The sequence below is a fragment of the Amblyomma mixtum genome, chromosome 2, assembly GCF_055824585.1.
Source record: "Amblyomma mixtum isolate Tamu chromosome 2, ASM5582458v1, whole genome shotgun sequence".
NCBI classification, from domain to species: Eukaryota; Metazoa; Arthropoda; class Arachnida; order Ixodida; family Ixodidae; genus Amblyomma; species Amblyomma mixtum.
Window position 1 is genome coordinate 53968654 of NC_143013.1, and position 15546 is coordinate 53984199.

Genomic DNA, 15546 nt, shown 5'->3' on the forward strand with positions numbered 1-15546 from the left:
ATCTCTGCTCCTGCTGTTTATCAGCGACCGTTGACTTGCGAGTATGTTTTTGCAGGCTAGTTGGTGCCTAAGCATTGTGGGTTTTTTGCGCAAAAGACACGACACAGAAGAAACGAGGTAGACAGGACTGGCACTGTTTACGATGGTAACAGGCCCCATCGTGCAATAAACACCCACCGAGGCCACTTCACAGCGCAAATATCTCCATATAGAAGCCCGTTGTTGAACCCTTACATACGCGTGCATGGAAACGCGAGGCGAGCATCAGTGCGCCCAGCCCAACACTAATACCGCTACAGCCAGTGCTCTGGCTGTTCAGCGTAAACAACGCAACTGGTTTGGTTTGGTTTGGTTTAAGGGGTTTAACGTTCCAAAGCGACTAAGACTATGAAAACTGTTAAATAAAAATACAAAATGACAAGAGACCCCTAAAAATCTCAGTATGGAAAGAAAAACTAACTGCTCTCATACTAAAATAGACGACGAGAATCAGTGTGGTAAGCGTTCTCGCTAATTTAGGAAAGCTGCTGTCACTGACAGGCCCTTGAAGGGCCAAATTAATTTCGAAGCAGACGTAATTAGTTTTGGGGTTACAGGTTCCGTTGATGTAGGCTAGAAACTCTTAAGAGCACCGAAGCGTTACTTGAACCGGTGGGACGGGCAGTCGCATTCATTTACCTACAGCGGAAGCCTTCAGGACTTTTTGAATTTGTTTCATGAACAAACAATTAAGAGCAACATACAGCCATCCCACGATCCACTCACATCAGCCACCAGGGTACATGGCTGCTTTCACCACATTACCCATCTGGGTAACATTCTTCTTGCCCATTAGAACAGTGCGAAAGATTTAGGTTACAGTTGAAAAGTCAAAACGTTTTCCTAGAAGTAAATGCAAAGGTGGCACACTTGAGAGCGGGCTCGGACGACCATGTCTATGGATTCCGCCGAAAAAGAAGAGAGCAGGTTTTGACGATGAGCCAGAACGCAGAGCACAGGTTCGAAATTTTTCAAGCTCTAAGAAGCATGGCATGAGCATCTCAAGCGTTTTTTTTTTTTTTCAATTGTAGGAGACATACTATAAGGGTGCCAAAACAAACGTGTGCCAAACAAAACTACCCACCTAGCAACTTTTGTTCTAACATATCAGCACGACAAACGAGCGCTACTTTTGTATCCTTACCGTGTTTAGTGAATTCGTTGATTCTATGATAGTAATGTATGGGTCCAGAAAGTAAATTCAATGAATCTTACAAAATGTATGGAGAGATGGACAGCTCGTGTTTGGCATTAAAGAATTCAGATTCGAACAGCGAAAATCAAGCCTTTACGGGGACTCTTTCTTCGTCTCTCAGAATAGCCATGCTCCACTAATAGAGGCTATCATCACCTTCAGCAAATTCAAGTTGTACGTGTTGCAGCCAGCCATTTTTCTCCCGCCTGCTAATTCAAAGGTGAAACTTTCGAACGGCTAAATCGTTCTTACGCGCCACGGCAACACTACAAGCTGAGAGGCACATTATAATAGAGTTCCGGCTTAAATTTGGCCACTTGGCATAATTCATCGCGCGCCTAAATCTCATTATACAGATGTTCCTGCATTCAGCCTATATCCATATATGTGGCCACCGTGGTCCAAATCAACCCCCCGATTCAGGAGCTTACAGCCAGACATAGTCGGAACAAGCAGAGGAGGTCAACACTTAAATTCGTCATCCCAACTAATTTCCCTCCTGGACAATAATGACCTAACCCATCGTTCACCAAATTCTGGGCCAGCTGTGCCCATTCTATCCTTGAAAACTTTGTAACCTCCACTGGCAGCCTGATTCACTGCCGCACCCTGACACCCCAAGCGGCCACCGCTGAATGTAAACCTCTGTAAGCTTTGACAGAGTCCTCCTCATTTTCTAACCGAGCTCCACATCACCGATGCTCTCAGAAGCGCTGCCTAGTGGTCACCGCTCACCTAAGATGTTCCTCTCACCGCAGCCTGGACATATAAACTTATTTTCCACTTTTTGCCTGCCTCTCTTCCCAGAAGCGGCAAAAAGCCTGCGTGGAAAAAGCGCGTCTCGGCAGCGGTGCCGGCTGCATCGACGCTAGCCACCGCAGCGCACCGTTACGCTGCGAAGCGACTGCGCGGTTCGTGGCAGCGATAAGCAGTCTCCTCCCGAGTCAATACATCACGGGCCGCCGCTCCCGCATTCGATTTGCAGCGTCACGCGAATCGTGCGGCGGCTAACACGGCGGCACGTGGGATCACCATGCGCCGAGTCCCAGCCGTCCCGTCAGCACGGTTCGATCGTTCGCAAACGCTTCTGAGGCCGTCGCTATAACCGCGAGAAAACGGGGTCCCCCTTGCGGGTCTTTCTAGAATTTCATTGGCTTCCATTTCACTTTTATTGATGCGGAGGGAAAGGAACTGCGCAAAAAGCAAAGGGTTGGGTCATGAACCTTTAGAGGAAGGTTCTCTTCGGGGGCTCCTGCTAACAAATAAATGTCGCTGTATCGATTCGGTAGCAACTTGTTGCATTTAAAAGGGCTGGTTAGAATATAATGACAGGGCGAGGAAGGGTTGACCGTCGAATTTCAATTTAGACCGTCAACTTGTCGCAATAGATTGCCGCATATCGCACAATTCGAAGACTCTGAAACCTTATAAAATTCTACCTCCTTATAAAAAGATATAATTGTAATTTTGGGGATTTAACGTCCCGAAGCGACACATGCATGGACTACCGCCGCGGTGGCTCAGTGGTTACGGCGCTCGGCTGCTGGCACGAAAGACGCGGGTTCAATCCCGGCCGCGGCGGCTGAATTTCGATGGAGGCGAAATTCTAGAGGACCGTGTATTGTGCGATGTCAGTTCACGTTAAAGAACCCCTAGGCGGTCGATATTTCCGGAGCCCTTCACTACGGCGTCCCTCATAGCCTGAGTCGCTTTGGGACGTTAAACCACAATAAATCAAATTAACTCAAACATGCATGGACTATGACGGATACCATAGTGGACGGCTTCGGATTAATTTCGACCGCCTGGGGTTCTCTAATGTAGGATTACATTGCACAGCACATGTGCGCCTTTTGCGTTTCGCTTCCATAGAAACGCGGCCGCCACGACTGGGATTAAACCAGGGTCCTCTGGGTCAGCGGTCGACCATGCCACCACCACGGCGGGTAAAAACAGACAATAGAGCTCCGCTATAGCTACGGCTGTTGAAGCGTCCGACTGCTTCATAAACAGCACTACTTCCAAACTCACATATGACCGCACGAACCATCCTCACTGTCCAACAGGTGAACGCGGTAGTTTTAGGGTACGACATACGACGCCAGCGACGCTATTTTCCCCGTATTAAGGCGAAAGCTTTTATTGGCTCATGCTCGCGGTGTCCGTCCGTGCGCTGGAATCGTGCCAACTGTGGCCTCTTCTCCGCGGAGCGGCGCAACGTCCTCCCCTCCTTAGCAACCGCGCGCCGGTGGGGGGCGCCGCTGTGCATAGCAACCGTGACGTCACACAGTAGCGGTAGAACGAGCGCGCGCGCGTCGGCGGTGGCAGCTGCACCGCCGCTCCTTCGCCAGACGCCTCGTTGCAGTCGAGTGAGTAGACGCATGGCTTCAAAGCTGCCTGGTGATTCCGCGCCATGCGGTTCGGGGAAGCGGCAGTGGGTTGGCCACAAGGCTTTCGCCAAGCACAATTTAAAATTTCCAAAGTGTCTTCGGTAATTTTTCTTCTAGACTCTGCCGCCCAAGAAGTGAAGCGTGATTTTCTTGCATTTTATTCACCCTGTCGATTCAGGTTCAATTCCCGCATGAAACTACAAAATTGCGTTTCGTGAAAGAAACTACTGGCCTCCCCCTCACGCCTCATACCTAAACACTAGAGGGAAGAGAAGACCACATTTGTAGCAACCACACTAAGCAAAGATCACGCTTCTGAGTGGTCTGTAAACTTTATCGAGAGCGTAGACGCCTGCTCTTGCGTCGTCATTGTGTAATCGATCGCTGAAAAGAAGCAGCATATACACAGATTCTGTTCAGAGGTTATTGGCGTCTAGATACCCCGCTCTCTTCTTTTAACCCAGGCTGCATGCGGGCAATGAATCTCATTTGCAAAAATATACCTTAACGTAGCCCCTCCAGCGCTACTTCTACAAGAAACAAACTGCAGCTTATGACTGAAAAGTTAATTCTGGCCGCTTTCAAAGCCCAAGCCAAAGTTCCGAAATGGGCTTTCTTTACAGAGGCGCGAAGTTCAAGTGAAAAAATTCTGCGTTAGATTTAGCGAATTTTAACAACCCTTAAACATTTTTAGAACTGAATAAAAATTCTCTGCCGTGCTTAAAACAGTTTAACCTTTTCATTCAGATGCAATCAATTTTAGCTAGGTCGCGGCTAAATTATGTATTTTTGCCCACCTCATATATTTGAATCGGATAACCGCACCCTAGACCAAATCGAAAGCCCTCGCTCCACTGCTCTTGCAGAATCATAGTAATTTATAACTGAGCCGTTAATCACTGGTGGATTAACGCTGTTAAACGACAACGTTTCTGCGTCGTTTAAACTAAACTCACTGCATTTATGTTTTGGTGCAAACCCTGATGCTAATCTCGAAAAAGAAGCCACCAATTCACGTTGCAGCCATAGAGCACAAGACAAAAATGCTATAAATTTGCCAGCTTAACGGATTCATAAAGCGTGAACACGGTTTGATTCCAACTAATGATAAAAACTGTTCTCCGAATTAGTGTTATAAAGAAATACTGCCGTACTTTCAACAGCCACAATTTAAAGGCTTATACAGTGGTTTAAACGGTTATACAGAGTTACCAGCTAACGAGTCTTTAACGCGAATTGTTTCAGCTTTATTATTATTTTCGTGCTAAAATTTCACTAGCTGCATGTATTCACATAACTGTTGCGCCGGAGGTTGAAGGCATCGAAGTTGCGTGTGTCTTAAATGCAAGCATAAAGGGGCGTTTTTTTTTTTTTTTCAAATATAAACGGGTATGTACGCCAGCAAAATACATAAGGTCAAATTATTACCGCATAATTGTCTATTTAAATCCGTCATGCCATTACAGCACTCGCAAGTTTTCCTCATTATGCGGTTCCTCGGATGCCTAAAGAGGAAACGCTGGTCCACTCACGAGTATTCGCTATCGTTATTCGTTATCGGACAAAAATGTGGACAAACCGGCGTATCGTTGATGAACTCTGCCGAAACCTAAGTCGAATGTCCACGAATTCAGTGCCCACATCATCTCAGCACAGCTTTCAGCCTTGCTCACTTCCCGGTGAACCAAGTAACACACGCGGCGATTAAATATTTGTTTACCTCACTACAGTTCGCCTTTCGGTACGCTCACAGACGGAGAAATCAGCGTATAAGTCAACGTCGGACGCGCTAATTATGGCACAGTTTATTCTAACGGGTACAAAGACGGGTACTGAAACGAGCAAGGCCAATAAAAACATGTCTTTAAAAGAATATCATCAAACATCATCAATATATCGCGATTTATATATAAAACAGCATCCAAAATTGATGATAAAAACTCGCGTTTCCAGTACGTTACTCGGCAATCGCTGCATAGTGATGTTCACATAAAAGCGCTGTCTTTATCTTTTTCCTGACTCGTAACGGCAGCGCGTCCATGCATGCTCCACGTTTTTGATGACTTTGAAAGTGGATTTTAAGCAAATCGATTCTTTTTCCCCACGCTACCCCGCGCCAAGCCACTTTGATTTATGAGCACAAATGAGGGGTTGAGGAGAGGTTCGGCACCTCTTTCGTAGTGCCTATAAATGCCTATTTAAGACACTCTGGCCGGTAAATGCCTGTTTTTTTTTTTTTTTTTCACCTTAAGGTTTAGATGAACAGTTTTCCATTCTTTTTTTTTTTTCAGTGCGCGTCATCCTCGCAACTGCAGTTTCAGAAAGCCTACCTATGTTTTATGAGCTTTCTTAACGACGAAGCCTCGTTGGATTTTTTTTTTTTAATAGAGATCGTCAGATTTTCTATAGGGACCCGAGGAGTACAGAAAAGTGCAAGACAGACCCATAACAACCTGCCTTTTAGGCAGCAGACCTAAAATACCGTGGTAAACATTTTTATGGACTCGAAAGTACCTTACTAGCACGTTGCATATTAGTTTATTATGACAGATTTTTGCGTGCAGATGTGCAGATGCAACGCTGTACGATACAAATACGGCTAACGTGGCATATTACATTTTTGCGTTAGATTTTTGCGCTTTGCGATTTTTGATGATAGATTTTTGCGTGCAGATGCAAAGGCGGCAGTATTGTGAATGACTCTGGATTGTTTTGGACCACGCCATAGTCCAACGTTCGCCGAAATACAGCGAGTTTCACCTGTGACTTTACGCAATTTTTAAAAATAGGCTTTTTGAGTTAGAAGAGTGTTTTTTTCGGCATAACATTGTCAGCAGTGTAGTACATCGGAATACAGCTAAAGACGTGCTAACTGGCAGGCTGGTTAACCAATATTGAACAGTTTTTGAACTTTTGAGTATTTTTGAATATTGAACTTTTTAACTATTGCCGTTAGGCTCCTTAATTATTTAGAGGCATGTAGCGCACGGTAAGTAATAACCATACCTGTTTTTAGAATTTCGAAAGCGCTGTTACCCTCGGTGCCGTGACCCAACAAATTTTGGCTATTTCGACGAGTTAGGTGCACTGGAGATGTTGCTTTGCCTGCAAGGTTCTCGAAAGTGCATGTAATTTTGCGCGATGTAGCTAAAAAAGCGTATTTTTAAAAATTGTATGAAAATCTTAGGTGAAACACCCTGTATAATACGGTTTTGTGTTTCGCCTCCGTCGAAATGCGCCCGTCGCAGTCCGTTTGCAACCCGTCCCGAACTCGTACACTATTGACATAAATACGCCCATATGGGATTAAATAAAGAGTAAGTTTTCCTCTAGCGCACTTCCATTCATAAAAGAGAGCGCCACAGGACAGTTTAACAAAACTTCTGTTTGGGCTAGATGGTGCATAGCTATAAATGAAATGAAATTTAAGCGCACACGAAAAACGCACACAAGAGGAGATACACACAGGACAGGCGCTACAGCGCTACAGATACAGACACACACAGGCGCTACAGATACACACAGGACAGCGCCTGTCCTGTGTGTATCTCCTCTTGTGTGCGTTTTTCGTGTGCGCTTAAATTTCATTTCATTTATGACAGGACAGTTTACTCTCTTTTAACTCCTTTCTGCTTAGGGTGTACTGAGCATTAAACGTCTACTGCTTTGCACAATACAATGTTAGGAGAATCTAATTCTGGGGTGCGTATTTCTTTTGAGTATCCATTAAAAATTGGCCACTGAGACTTAACTGAAACTCCATGTTGAGTTGTCACTGAAAGTTTATTGACCTATCTCAATACACCTGACTGAATGTATTATGAGAGTTAATTGACAGATTTGCTTTGCTTGCTGTACATTTTGCAATGAATGTATCGAATATGCACACCTCAAGGCACATTCGAAATTATGTATTTTTATACGCCTTTAGAGCTGCTGTCTTCCCCAAGTCGACCAATACTTCCTTCGGTCACGTGAGCCTGTTTCAGCTGACACGTGACTCATTTTGGACAGGCAGCAACGGATCACCATTCCTCCCTAAACAGCGAACTTCATAACTAACTTCGCACCTAACTCATTTTTTTAAACGTAAAAATCTATTTATTGTCCCCAAAGTTCAAACCGGTTTCAGGGATTATCGATGGAATGAACGCTAAGTCTTTCGGCGTGTATGTGCAATGGCCGGAAGGCAAGAGCGCACTCTCATCCGACACACGCCGACGTCCAGCGTACACGTTTGTTTCAAGCGTCGATTAGCATAATCTTGATTGCAGAGACAGATAGTAGACGCTCGGTTGGCCTTAATTAAAAGTTTTAACTTTTTTTTAATGTGAAGTAAGAACTTTCCTCGTTTCATGATTTCCACCTCCCCCAATTGTACAAATCCTAGTCCGAACGTCGAACGCTTTTCTTAGAAGAAACTATCAGCTTGCATGAAAACAGACATGCCATCACGAACTCTGGTATGTTCCACGTCCTCGCACTAATTAGGGATTTCAAATACTAAATTATGCTTTGCCTACTTTGCTTAACCGATTTGGCCTACCCAATTCTTCCGTTCGTTTGCCTTCGTACCAACAGATAAAAATTTTATTTTTATGACAGCATTTTTCACCGTATGTAATATTTCTTTGTGTTCATTAATATGCCTCTGTACCTGCCAGTCTTGCATTGTCATGCCTTGATTGCTCTTTGTGTTGGAAAGTCTTTGCGTTGGAATGTTTTTCATTGTGTGTGTGATGTAAAATATATTATTTATTATACTTTTTTTCGGTTGCAGATAAGCTGTGTATTCATATTGTTCGATTTTATTTCTTGTTCAAATTGTGAACTAAGTGCTTTTTATGAAACTACATACCTCTTCATTATCCCTGCCGCCGATGTAGTCTTGGGGAAGGGAGCGTTGTCAAGCCGCTATATTGCGGCTTTTTTTTTCCCTTCTCCTCAGCCATGTGATGTATACATGCCTGAAATAAAGTTGACTTAACGTTCCGATTCTCAGCTGTTTTTGTTGCTAGGTGATGAAAAGACTGCACAAACACGAACAGCTATTTCAAAACACGAAGTGGTAATAACAGCAGTATGAAGCCAAGAGTAACTGTAATAAAATTCCTTTCGGAAGGATAAGAGCATAATATCTATTAAGCCATCTTAGCTGAAAAAGGAAAAAGAGCTCATCTTATTCCATAGCTACGAACCCCACTCAAAGGCTTATCATTATCTTGTTTTTGCACTTTATCTTATCTTCGGGCTTATCTTCATATGCGCTTCATTTTTATCTTGCGTCTTTCTTTTTTGCCTTATCGTTATCTTGACTTTCCTCGTGGTTCACATACAGCGAAGTCCATAGGAATTTTAGCTTCTACACCCTGCGCACACATTCAAGGTGACATGAGAAACTACTGGCACCTGTTGCGGCAGTTTTAATTTACTTGTCCGCGCAAAAAAAAAATGAATCTTTTTCGTAGCGATAAAAACGTAGTAACTTCACGGCAGTAATGCCAACTTTCCAATCAGCGCAAGAACGGGTTTGAGGCAGCTTCTCAGTGTAGCTCTCAATCGGTAGGTATCGCTATCCACGAAACTGAAGCTTTGTACACGTAATACAAATGCGCTAGAACCCTAAATTAACAGAGGTCGTAAAAAAAATGTAAGCGATTTTTTCTCATTTTTTTCTTTATGTCAACGGAAACATTCGGTCCAGTATGCATGTTTGTGGGCGCTTGTATATGTAGCGGGAAAATTAAGAGGACACCCTGAGTAAATAAAGCCTGCGCTCCTTTAAACTAGGCACCAAAAGATTCACAGGCTTTCTTGTCTGTACGAATGCAGCCCACGCCACTCAAATCGGAGCCTCACAACACCGGATGGTTTTCAAACAGGGTTTCACAGCGTGCTTACCTGTGCTGTTGGCAGGCGCATTTTGTTCGTTTACGGCCACTTTACACCGTTCTGGTGTTGTTATATTAGGCGTTTCCATTTTTTATAAGCGTTTCATTTCTTCCCGCGCTTGTTGCACTGCTTGCGAGATTGGCGGCACGATAGAGTCAGCGGCGGCCGGTGCGGAGACGTATAATGCGGAGACTGATAAGCGGTAGTCTGTTACGGTAGCAGAGTGGATTCCAGGGGGAGGTAAGCGTAACAGGGAGTGTCAGAGAGTCGAATGGGCAAACTAAAGAAGTAAATTTGCTGGGATATGGCCGCATTTCACATGAAGCGAAAGTAATACGAATGATGACGATGACGAAGCCGATTATGATGTTGAAAATGGTGATTCTGTACCCGTAACCAAAATACACTTCTCATGATGTTTCATTATGAACGTAAAACGAGATCAATTTTAAAGAATATTCATGATTATTTCCCATCCAACCCTCCGTTTATGTTTATTTCTCACGTGTCACATTTATTTTACTATTGGGCCTAGCACTATGCTACGAAAGCAAGAAAATTACAGTTTTTGATCTCTAATTCTAGAAGGTGCATCGTACGGTTGGTATAACTTCAATTTATGTTTGTTTATTGGGGTTTAACGTCCCAAAACGACTCAGGCTATGAGGGACGCCGTAATGAAGGGCTCCGGAAATTGCGACCACCTGGGGTTCTTTAACGTGCACTGACATCGCACAGTACACGGGCCTCTAGAATTTCGCCTCCATAGAAATGCGGCCGCCGCGGCCGGAATCGAACCCGCGTCTTCCGGTCCAGCAGCCGAGCGCCGTAACCACTCAGCCACCGCGGCGGGTCAGTAACTTCAATTTAATACCGATCATATTATCTAAGCTCCTTCGTTTACTCATTACGCTTATCGCAGATAATGATCTCACAGCGACATTCAGAGCACGTGAGCTGGCCCGCTTCGCACGAAGAATGCAGACATTTTGGAGCACGCCAGCGCTCCAATCCCATGTGATTGGCCTTACGCATCCATCTCGCTCGATTACAGGCAAGGCTAAGAAAAATACCAACATGGCAACTACTTCACATATACACCTATGGCAAAGCCCATATCTCTTGTTTCGGATGATATATTGCGATACCGGAAGTACGCGGCTACGATGTTCCATCAATCACGCATCGATTGCGATAACTAGCTTCCCTTCAGCGCGCCGGTAGCGAGCGCCGGGGAGAATTGATATCTGCGGAAGCGCGCCAGGCGTCCGGAACGGGCCACCAAATTAATGAAGCGGCGCCGGAACGCCTGGGAATGCCGGCCACACTTGCTGCTGGTGCTCCGAGGAAGTTGCTGCTCACGCCCTCTCACCGTAGCAACGCAACAGCGCAACGAGCGAAAGACGGCAACATATATTATGTTCCTATATACCCGGATATCTCTTTCAGAATTCTCTCCATCGGCGCGAGGAACTAGGGGAAGGACATGGGCTAAGATTCGACGACGACAACAACAAGATAGTCTTCCTTTCTGCCAGAGCTCATCATGTGCTCCGAAGGGAACGCGAAAGACAATAGTTCTGTTTTGCGCGCGCTGAGGCGAAAAGATGCAAATTTATGCACCGCGCTCATGGTAGACGGCACAGAACATTCGCAAAGTTCACGCCGAAAAACAGTCCAGCAACGGATGCATGCAAATGAGAAAGCTGCGTGCCCCGCACGCTGCTGCCCGCTGATGAGACAGCGCGCCACGGAACGTGTCGACGCTTAAAGAAACGCGAGAAACAGCGCGGAAAGACGGGAAAAGTGACAGCGGGAGCCGGTAACAGTCCCACGGCCGGCGCACATCTCCCAGCATTTGCGCGAAGCGAAAGCAGCAGAGCGTGACAACCGCGTCGTCGTTTCTATGAAACTCGCTCAACGCAACTTTCGGATTCAGCCCGAATACGACGTCCGAGGCTCGGGGATTCTGCCCGACGGGACACGGTCCCAGCGGGGCCGCTTACGCCGCGCATGTGACTTGATGACACTGACCTCGTAAATGCGACGGGACGACGTCCAGAGCGAAACGCTGTCGCTGCTCCGGAACCGCGCCGGTGATGACTTCTCTTCCCCCCCAGTTCGCGATATCGCTCTCCGGATGCAAGGGGCACGGAGCTGGGAGCAGCGGCGACCGGCGACGGTGTAGGCAGTGGCGCACTCACTCAGCGGCGCTGGGATCGCTGTGTCCGAGCGCGCGACGCCTCCGCGAATGCGGCGCCGAACCGGCACGGCGTCGTCGGCTCGGCAGAAACATGGCTCCGACGACGACGTCCTGGGAAGAAGCCCCACCGAACGTCGCCTCGCTTTTGTCCGGACAGAATAGGAGCGCGCACTCACGCACTCACGAAGCACAGCACACGCGCCACGATACGAAAGGAAAGCGAACACCACCACGGCCAGCGGCACCGCCAGGCTACTTGAAGCCTTTCGGCGGCTGGTATCACTGCACGGGGGATGTGTCAAGGGAGAAACGATTTGGAGAGACTGGTAGCGCCATCTCTTGCCCAAGGACGTAAAACGAGTTCACACGCTGTCAGCTCTGCCGCTGGCTCCGATCAATAGGGGGCCCTGGTGCTTCCAGCGTTAGGTCGGCGCTGTCTGAGCAAGCAGGACGATGGTGGAAGCCGCGTTAAAAATACCCGTCCACGAAAAAAAATAGCAGCCAGTTTAGCATTACTAAGCTCGAAATATTGTGCGAAAGCACGATGGGCCACCCAAATTTTGGGGATGTGCTAAATCCATTCTGAGGGTGTCCCAGGTCGGTTCCAAACATGGGTCAATCAATTTTCAAACTTTCTGGGGTTAGCCACCTAAATTTCGAGGGTTGGCCAAGCCCATTTCTGGTGTGTCCAAGGTCCGTGGGTCAACCCAATTTTCAAAATTTTGGGAGTGGGCCACCCTAATTCCGGAGGTAGGCCAACCCCATTTTTGAAGGTGGACCAATTGCAAATTGAGACTAGGTCAACCCTGTCTTCCACCTGAGCAGACCCAGATGCACCGGCAGTGAAATTCAGCCAAGTTGATTCCAAGGCCAAGTTTATGGCGACCTAACCATATTTGCGACATGCGTGCCGTGCCATATATTGCCATCCTTACCCTGCAGGGCCATCCACAAAATTCAGCTTTCCTTGGTGCATTGTCATGCGAACCCATTCCTTTTGTTAGTCTGGGGGATAGTCTAGAAGGGTCTAAAAAAACGGGAGGTGCAGGCCTTCGATGAAGGGGTTAAAGTAATGGAGAAAGGAAAGGCATAGTAACTGTCGCACTCTATGTGGAAACCTGAACCGCACAGTCGGGAGATGGGTGAACAGCACACAAAACAGGCGAGCAAAATTTTGCCTGAATATTTGGCACCGCCAGCCAACATCTATTTTAGAATCGTTCAGCAAGAACATACGCATCTAGGTACTAAAATTAACGTTCATTTGGAGATATACGACATACTGGTACTATACAAAACCTCGCTTTAGACGTATACGAGATGTTTGTGGATTTCCAGCACAGTGGAGACGGCAGCAGCCTTTGCGGCTTGGGCACTTACGGTGTGAAATAAATGTTGATGAACTTACGTGATAGCAAAAGATGAGATCACAATTTCATACAGTTGAGTATTTCTACATCGGGGGTGCAAAAAGCACATAGAGCTGCACAGAATCTTTCGTGTACGAATATTTGGTTTCAATTCGATCAGTTTCTCTTCTAATGTATAAGCGTACATAACACATCATCATGCCCTTTTACAGAGACATCTTCTGGGAGCACTTCAATGCTATATAACACATGCACTTCTTATATCTCTCACCTATTCCAATAGATCACCTTCACTTAAAACTATATACCCTCAGGAAGGGTATCCTCATAAGGACTAGAGGTAGACTACTGCCTCGCAAAGTTATCTAAATTAATCTTGCCCATTTTTATTCATTCCGTATGCTGTAGACTCGAGTAGGTTTAGCGAAAGCTATCAGTTTAAACCCGTAGTCGGTGCCAAAACACAAAAATAAGCATAGATAGCAGCTGCGAATTTCGGTGCATAGCCCACCTATTCGAACGCCTACAACCAGTCTATACGTCCATGCGTCGTAAGGGCGCAGCCCAACCGTTACAGAGCACGATGCGGAGAAAGAAATTATCACACGCGTTCAGAAGAGAAGAAATGGTGGTTTCTTGGGTTCATACGCGAGTGCACTAGAGATATTGTTAACATGTGTGTAATTTACTTGCTAATTTTCGCTGGGTAGGGCTTGGCAATAAGTTGATCGTGGAAGTCTGCTCAGTAATAGTATGACCGGAACTGTACCTTAGACTGATAGCGGCACAAAATATGCCTAGTCTGGTCTGAATTGAAGAAATCTGCTTTTTTCCAGCAATCAAGTGGACAAAATAAGTTTTGTTTGTATTGCTATTTCCCACAGGTCTTTTTCTACGAAATGTTGGGCAAGCGCATGAAAAAAATGCAGTCATAGTTTTACGGGGTCGAACAGATTTAGGTTAGATATCATTCTCCTAATGTAACCATAAGTGTCCTGCAAATACGGTGAACGAAAAAGGAATAGGTTTCGGAGGACTCGCTTTCCTTCAATGTCAGTGAATATTATCTTTGCGTAGGATGGATGGATGGAAAAAACTTTATTTCTGACAAATTTAAAGTGTTCTTGACCTTTACGGGTGACTGGGCGCCGTGGTCGATCCTTGGTCCAGGATGCCGCACTTGACTGCTGCCATCGTGGCTCAGCGTCACGAGCAACGTCACGAGCAACGTCACGAGCAACGTCACGAGCAACGTCACCGCATGTCTCTGGCTTTTTTCTCAAGGGAGGATGGTAAGCCGGAAGTCTAAGAGAAGAGGCCTATGGACGTGGACATCTAAAACTCCATCGGGACGTCGCTGGAGGGTGTGTGGTTTGCTGAGGGGCCAGATGCGTGCGCGTACATCGGCAAAATGAAACACTGCTTGAACCTCTAAATATCAAGCACTATGCCCTGAATGCGCACAAATTATTATTACTTTTTTTTTGCCAAAGCCGCGTTCTATAAACTTATGGCAGAGGTTGTCCACACAAACACGCATGGGTCGGTCCAACGCATGCTGGGGACGTTTCTGCCCGATAACAGCATACGCCTCTACACTGCGGCTGTCCGTTCAGGCCCTTGGTGCAAGGAAAATGCCCGTGCGCTGCCGAGCCAGCTGCGACATGGTTACTTCGTCAACTGTGCGAGGTTTTGCGAGCAGGTGTACATCCGGCCTGATATACCGGTTCTTTTTTTTTTTTTTCACGATGTAGGCTAGACAGAGAAGCCTTCGCAGGCATTTCGTTAGAACGGAATGCCTATGAAGGCTCTCAATTAGCTGAATACCACGTGAAAATTCAACCCTGAAGTAATGTTGAACGGTATGGAAGAAACTGCTAAATTTATAGCGCCAAGATACCTCAGATTAAAGTGTCTATGCCTATTGTTCTCAAGATTTCTCTTCTTTTAATTTGAAGTAGAAATCGGGTGCTAGTTTCCTAGTTCAGACTCGGATAAAAGTCGGACTATTCAACAAATTTTTTCACAGCACAGGTTTTTTGCGGGTTATTTTTTTCTAGCACTTCGCCGCTTCGGTGGCTAGGCGATGCCTGTTGCGACGTCATATTTCTGGAATCATCTCTTGGCTTCAACAACAACGACGACGATCGCCGACAGAATTTCGTCTTATGGGGCTAGAACGGCTTTCGCCTTAAAAAAAAAAGCGCACAATGAAAGGAGCGGCTGCGGCTGCCTTTTGTTAATTCTGTTATTGATTTTATACCAGTGTGTGCTGTAACTATATTCAATTTTTCTAGCTGCTGTTTTGTTTTTTATACTTGCATGTTATTCCCACTCCCCTCTGTAACGCCTAACGGCCCTGAGGGTAAATAAATAAATAAATAAATAAATAAATAAATAAATAAATAAATAAATAAATAAATAAATAAATAAATAAATGAGCCTTTAATTTCACGG

General features: G+C 45.8%; 1 protein-coding gene across 2 annotated transcripts in view; it reads right to left on the reverse strand.

Annotated features, from left to right (window-relative positions):
• Positions 1-11985, reverse strand: part of LOC149359389 (queuine/queuosine transporter SLC35F2-like) — a 291042-nt gene extending 279057 nt beyond the window's left edge. For both annotated transcript variants that reach the window (XM_089571608.1, XM_089571609.1), the window contains exon 1: positions 11551-11985. The gene's annotated coding sequence lies outside the window, so the exon portion shown is untranslated. The remainder of the gene's footprint in view (positions 1-11550) is intronic.
• Between the last annotated feature and the right edge of the window lie 3561 nt (positions 11986-15546).